General features: G+C 34.5%; 1 long non-coding RNA gene across 1 annotated transcript; it reads left to right on the top strand.

Annotated features, from left to right (window-relative positions):
- The first annotated feature begins 345 nt into the window (after window positions 1-345).
- Window positions 346-2,996, top strand: LOC307157099. The gene is made up of 3 exons (XR_013820867.1): window positions 346-524; window positions 649-742; window positions 2,859-2,996. It is a non-coding gene; the product is annotated as an uncharacterized lncRNA (long non-coding RNA).
- Window positions 2,997-7,979: the final 4,983 nt, after the last annotated feature.

Genomic DNA, 7,979 nt, shown 5'->3' with positions numbered 1-7,979 from the left:
ATGGTGGGAGCACCTTCCAGGTGATGGGTGATGATGCATGTGGGCCACTCCCTAGCCCAGTCCCATTTCACCCAAACCCTGGACGAAGTCGACCTCGTTTCAGCTTTTCCCGATCTGCCACTGCAACAGCTACACGTGCAGTTAGTCCTGCAGTTAGCCCCAAAATGTATCAAAGGTAAGTGTAAAAACTTACTTTTTAGCAGATAAAAATTGGTCAGCATTGACAAAATGCTGGTGCAGTGAAATGCAATTTCAAAGTAATGCAGATATAAGTGTTTAAAGTAACCACTTCTGATAGGTACAGTGTGTTTGTGTGTGTTCCCACAGAACCATTTTCCTTGGACAACTTGAGGATGACAAACTAGTGCAGGACAAGGCATTAGTTATTCCTTTCGAGGAGAGTGAGGCCTGTTTGTCAACAATGAAAACAAAAGTAAAAGAAGCCCTTGCTTTGGGTCCTGAAACAAACATAGTCTTGACTGATAGTCAAGGAAATTTGCTTATCGATACCCCTGGAATTAAAGGTCTGTGTTGTGGGCTGGAGTATTGGAACAAATTCATTCTGAAGTTTGCCCCAGCTCATCAATGATGGTATCATTCTGAATTTCACACAATTTTTTTTATTTATTTTTATCCCCACTGCCACAGGGTCTGCGGATTGGAAACAGAGCTCCAGACATATTTTTGCAATAGCAGAGGATGTATTTGCAGAGATGGGGAGGAGGAAACGTAGGAAACTAGGGTAGGTTCATGAGTGCTCTCATCAGAATAGCTTCTTATCTTTGAACTTTTTATTTAAATTCATGCAAATAATTGAAAATCTACAGTGGATTTAAAGGGATAGTTTACCCAAAAATGAAAATATGATGTTTATTTGCTTACATTCATGGCATCTGGGATGCCCTGGGGGTAAGCAGATAAACATCATTTTTTCATTTTTGGGTGAATTATCCCTTTAAAGGTCCCATTCCATGGATTATTTTTATTATTTTATCATGTTTCCAGGGGTGCCCTTATAATGTTAGTATGTTTTTTAGATCAAAAATTGTTATAATTTAGAAATAAAAGGCATATTTCCTAGCCTGATTTCATTCCCTGGTTTGAACACTCTGTTTGAAGGGGCGTGTCTGCTGTGAGACGTCAGAGTAAACGCCCTCTGCTGTGATTGGCTGACATGCTTGCATATGAAATATCTGGCATTACATGTGGAACTATCTGGAAAACTTTTACTATTACAGCTATTATACGTTTTTACTATTACAGCTATCTGGATTAACGAATCGTGAGAAGTTTTTTAAGTATTTAGATCTATTACCATTACATAAAAGGTTGCAGTGATGATGAGCATTGAGCAGATGACAGTCTGTTGATCGCGTGAAAGATCTTATCATTGCAACACAGTTTCTGCACTCTCACTAATGATTTCACCAATGCAAACATGATGTATATAAATACAGTAAGAGCTTCGTTGTGCAGTGTAACAGCGTCATTGATTTCATAACGAGTTTTGGCAAGTGTCCAGATAAACTCGCGCTGTGTGATTGACAGCTTGGGCGATTGGAAAGGGATTGTTCTTTGATCGCTTTCTGTATATTAATCACAGTTTAAGTAAGATTATTTCATCCTACTAAGAGAAACGAACGATGTGAAGAGTGATCGCTACTTCCATATTAAATCACTACTTACCGCTTGCTGGAATATAGTTGAAATAGTCCCCTTCGTCAGTATGAAACGCTGAGAGAAGCCTGCTTGATATTATCCCAGGTTAGAAAAACAGTCCGTGGTGAAATGGACAGAGCAAACTAACAACTTCGAATTAAACTTTTGCGGTATCCGATTATAGATAAACATCAACCACTTCTGTTGACATTTCGCCATCAATACGCCTGTGTTCCTGTGGGCGGAGGTTACGGTTCTAGTGACATCATTAATGAAGGAAGTAGAGGGGTGTAGTCCAATCCAGCCGCTTTTTTGTAGTCAACTTCTGTTAAATAAAATATCTCGCTTGGCATTGAACTTTGAGCTTTATAATTTTACAGATATTATTTATACTCTAACAACAACATTACACACTAACTAAAGTTTGAAACATGGGATCACATAGAACGGGACCTTTAAAATTGCACTCTATTTACATTCAAATGATTTTAATTGACCCCACCACCATGTTAGCAGTTTTACTAGATTTATCTTATGTCAAAAGATATGCTGTCTTTTCTATCCAAAACCAACACTGTGTCTGGAAATAAAATGGTTTAAATAATCATAGTTTATTACTATTCTCAGTATTTACTAGGACTAGGTTTGGTAGCTCATATTCAGTAAGCATCACAAGTTCACAACATTGTCCTGTGAAGTTATTGAAAACTTTGAGATTCAGACATTACCTTAACTTTAATGTGATCAAAAACAAACAGCATACAACCTAAAATTAAGCAATGTCGAGGCATAGCAGGACCATGGAATATAGAACGGCAGTGTATTGTTAAGATGATGATGGAAATGTACTTGCATGTATAGCACAGATATTTGCTCTTTTAAAATGATAGTTCACCCCAAAATGAAAATTGTCATTATTTACTCATCCCTGTGTTATTTTAAACCTGTGAGTGATTTTCTTTTGCAAAACACAAAATAAGATATTTTAGTGACATACAAACCCATACAGGTTTGAAATAACAAGAGAGTAAATGAAGACAGAATGTTCTATTTTTGTGTGTGAAATATCCCTTTAAAGTACACATTGGTTACAATTAAGACCTCACATGAGAGCCTTGGTTTCTTTAAACTATTCACAGAAAAAAATATTTTAAACCATTATTGTCACCTGCTAATTATAATTTTTTTTTCTGTAAAAGGCAAACTTCATGACATGAGGACTCTGGGCTCTGTGACATAAAAGACAAAATCGAGGAGGTCCTTCTAGCATCGGAGGGTTTACCGGCTGTTTCAGCCAAGCTGAGAGAGCTGTAAAAGCTTAGCGAGGGCCTTACTGAACAGCAGAGTGAGGTTCTAAGAACCTCGTTTAAGTGCTGCGTGTGCAGAGGCAAGTAATCACTTGGGCATCACACAGACATGTACAATATGTAGATTAAAAGAACAACCATCTTTTTCATGTAACAACTTGCATAAAATATTCCCTTAAAAGGAACCCTGGGTATTAAGACTTGTGTGGCATTATATGAATTCTCTCTTACTGAATTATATAGTAAAAAACCCATGAATGATTTTCATTATTTAAAAAAAAAAATCCACATTGTGGATCTGCTGTTTCATTGCACAGATTTCACACGATTCCAGGTGGCGTTAGACTAGATGGAAAACGCTTATATCCATTGCCACCTGTGAACTATTTCAGTGAGAAGGGTCTGACTGCAGACATTCACATTCTCAGACCTGCAATTCCACAAGTGGTATCACTTGCAGTCTTTTTTTTCTTTATTTATAATTTTTTAAAAATTAAATCTCTTAACATTTTACAACAGTAGCCAGGTGGCAAAAAAAAAAAACAAAAACAAAAAACGAAGGGTCCTGCAATTTTCATCACCAAAGTAGAAAATCAACATTTTTAAGTCACCATTATAGCAGTCAGTGTTTACTTCAGTTGGACTCTTGAACCTTGATATTTATTATTATTTTTTATATAACATTACATTTTTTTTTTTTACTTAATTATAGCAGCTAGACTTTTGCAAAAGTCATCAGGTGGTGATGATTGTTTTAACATTCATTATTTGTCCTGAGTCACCAACTGAAATCATTCAGTCTAGTCTCATAGTTATATTGCCTTTATTGATTACAATAGCCTTGTGATTCCACCGTGAACAATTCTGTATTTCCTATTAATTTTGGAAGGATTTGTGTTTGATTAAAGTAAAAAAAAAAAAAAAAAAAACATACTAAAAATGTCAGAACTTATTTTGTCCACAGTATTTATATAACCAACAAAGAAAACTCAGTTATTCAGGTCACTACACAATGATTAGGTCAAACATGATCATCACCACTGGATGACTTTTGCTCTTTGCTTGTCAGGCTCAAGAGCCCAACTAAGGTAAACACTGACCACTATAATGTTTTTTTTATTTTTTATTTTTTATGTAAAGGTTAATCGGAAAAAATAATACAACTGGACGTTCATGAATATTGCTTGCAAGTATCTAAATAGTCTATAGCCTAGGCCTAACTAGGTACAAAAATGTTTTTTTTTTTGTTTTGTTTGAAATGGATGAAGTGGAACCGTCTACTAGCCTATGTAATTTGCGCAATATGTGAAATTATGAATGGAAACGGCTCAAGGGCAACTTTTTTTTACGATGCACCGGGAAAAAAAAACTTGTGCAACAATTAAAAAGCCAGTTAGATGGAAACAGCAAATTAAAGTTTTTTTATATGCATATTCTTTGTCGATAACAAAATATTGCAAAAAAACTGGATGGAAACTAGGTTAATGTAATTTTGTTTCTTTTTTTCTTGTCTTCACCGACTGGCTATTGTTGTGAAATGAGAAATTCAATAAAAAAATAATAAATGCAATCAAATAAAAATAAAACAGACCGCAAGTGACATCACTTGTGGAAGTGTAGGTGTCTAAGAGTTCAAGCCTGAAAATTCAAGTGCATGTCTGCAGTTAGACCCTATTGCTTTCAGTAGCTGTGGTCAACGGCATCAGAGCTAACAGGTTTTTAGGAAGTTTTATTCATTCATAGGCATCTTCCCATTGTTTTGTTGACATTGTATCAGTATTTTATTTTCTGAGTCATGCTCTGATTAAAAATGGCTACAGGTAATGCCAATCACAGACATCTAGGCACCAGTAGCTCACTAGTGCAACCATTTGGCATCGACAGTGTTCCAAAAATAATGACATTCAGTGGTTAAAACAATGTGGATTATTTTTTTATTTTTTTTATACTGTAGATCTTTCATCTGTTTTCTACTACACATTTCAGTAAGAGACATCATGTAGCACACAAGTCCTAATACCCAGGGTTCCCTTTAATCTATATAATGCAGTCTGCTGGTCATTTGAGCTAAATAAACCCCAAAAGCGTGATCAGTGCACCGATGCAGATTTATTTTGCTGTGTATAAGGTACTTTTCATACTTGAATAAATGAGAGGGTGAGAATATGTGGTATGATATCGGAGGTATTAAAATGCCTGGTGTTTGTTACCTGGATAATCAATCTGATATTTAGCATAGCTATTTATGGAGAATATTTATGGAGTAGCTATCAGTATCATAAAAGCTGTGTAAAGTTTTTATTTTTAATTTTTTTATTGCCTGTGTAATAAATGTGTTATTTTTATCTGTGTTTGTTACAGGAGTGATGGACAGTCCCGTATTGGCACGCTGCTGTCGCAGTCTAATTGGCTGTAGACAGTGTGTTGATTTATTTGTTCAGGAAGGTCAAGCATGTGTAAAATGCAGGTCTGCCCTTTCAAGAGAATCAATTGTGGTTGTTGCTGGCCTCTCTAAAGTTTTAAATGTTATTAAGGCCTTAGATGAGCAGTACAGCTCGGCCTGAGGTTGCAACGGTTATTTTTAATACAATATAAAAAGTGTTTATTTGCCATGTGTTTATTACCATGTTTTGTTTTTTAATACCATTTCTAATCTGATTTGCATTTTGAATGTTTAAACAATTCGTTGTAATGTTTTTATTCATCAGGTCTGTTGACTGTTTTGTAATAGTTTTTCTCAGCATTCTTGATGCGAAGTCAATGTTTGCATGTAACACGTTAATGCAAATATGTAGTTTACACTAAAAAAAAACAATATGCAAACTGAAGGATTTTAATATTTCATTGTAATAGGTTTGTTAACTGTTCTGTAATAGTTGTTGTCAGTAATATGTAATACTTTAATGCACACCAATATGCAGTTTACACATTTAACAATGCAATGTAAACTGATTGTTCCAGGCCATGTAAACACCATCTGTTTGTGATTTAAAGACTTAATGTTTTAAACATGTTCTGTTTGCATGCAGTGGCATACTGAGTAAAAAATAAATAAAGTTGTAGTTCATTTACATTTAATTTATTAGATTATTTTGTCATTACCAGTTTGTTTTGCTTTAAACTGACCAATACAAATCATTGACTTAAATGATCATTTGCTACCAGAATTTTATCCAATTTCACTATTATACTTACTGTAACTGCTGTTCTTGTAATATTTTATACACTCCATGCTACAGTAGGCAAAATGATTAATGTACAATGACACGACTTATTGATGTCGTGTTCATTATTACAAATTACAAAAAAATAAAGCAACTCGTGCACATCTTCTGGTGATGTTAATTAGCTCAGTTAAACAGTCCTGGAATGGGTGGTAATGCTCATTTACAGTACAGTTCAGTACATCTCCAAGGTCAAAATAAAGGAAATTAAATTCTGTCTCTGCCCTAATTTTATCCTCCTCAGACTGGAATGGGTCAATACCAAACGATGATGGAGTGGTCAATCTCTGTCCCATTTCCTGACGGTACAGCTCAGCAGATTCTGATGCCCTTGGCAGAAATTCCGCTAAAATCCTTGTTTTGCAGCCATCTCTTGCCAGCAGATTGGGGATGCCTTTGCCTATAAATAAAGTTGAGAAAAATAAATACTGATAATACTAAAGTAAATAATGCTGGTTCACTTTTTTTTGGTCACACCTTTGACATTTGTCAGCAAACCATATTCTGGCAACTGAGTTATTGAATGAGTATGGTTTTGCATTGTGTTATCAATGAAATGGGTTATTGGATTCTATTCAAGGTAAAAAGACATGCTGATGAAATAGGACTGTAAACCCAGCTAAAGTCATTTTTGTGATTTACTGTTTTTTTTTATTTTTTTTTATTGTTTATTCATTTTAATATGCATAGGAGAAAAAGTAATAGAACAAAAAACTAACAGTAGAAACAACAAATGTCAAATACATTAAATAAAAAGATCAACGGTATTTAAATATAACAAACTGATGGAAAATACAGCACTGATGCATAGAAGGGAGAAAAAGTATAATAAAAGTAATAACATCAATGTCCTGTAGTTATAAATAGTCATACATTTGGAATGCATATCTGTGGTGGCCAAAAGGTTAGGTCTATAAAAGGCATCCATATTTTTCAAAAAGTACTGGCCTTGTTATTTAAGTTGTAAGTGTACTCTTCCAATCGTAATTTTTCATTTAAAAGTTGTTTACAAAGATCAAATGTTGGAGGCATTGGTTGGTTCCAGTTGAGAAAACTTTTTTTTTTTTTTTTTTTTGCCAAGTATGATAATATGCCAAGCCTCTTTACAGATATAGGGTCAAATGTCATGTCCAATACTATACCAAAAAGATATTGTGCTGGTGTATTGTCCAATGAAGTTTGCAAAACCTTGGCTGTGAAATTCTGTATTGCTTTCCAGAAATATTTAAGTTTTCTACATTCCTAAAAGATATGCATCACTGATCCTATGTAAGTTTTACATCTGTGACATTTGGATGATACATTTTTCTCAAAGGGGGGTAAGGTAAATCCTATGCATACATTTATAGTTCTGTTCAGCTATTTTGTTACAAGAAAATGAGGGGGTAATATACATACAGCCCCCACTGTTCTTCATTGAAATTACACCCCAGATCTCTTTGCCACACATTTTAAGTGTTGTCAAGGAAGATTATGATAGTCTAACAATGCAGAGTATATTCATCAAAATCTCCTCTATCCTGGACTACTTCCTAGATGGTCATCCTGCCTTATCGAGAATGGTTATCAAATGACAGATTTGAAAATACTTACATAAAACCATACTACATAATCTAAAGAACAGTCTTTGTAAATATAACCATGATACCTTAATATTGTAGGGGTGTGATGAGACACTTATCTCACGAGATGAGACGAGACAAGACTTTTTTTTTTAAATCCTTAATATATAGGGAAAAATAGTATTTTATTCAACTGAAAAACACAAAATGCATGTGCATTTTGATAT

The sequence above is a fragment of the Squalius cephalus genome, assembly GCF_949319135.1.
Source record: "Squalius cephalus genome assembly, chromosome: 4".
In the NCBI taxonomy this organism is placed as follows: Eukaryota; Metazoa; Chordata; class Actinopteri; order Cypriniformes; family Leuciscidae; genus Squalius; species Squalius cephalus.
This window is presented reverse-complemented; position numbering and strand designations above follow the sequence as displayed.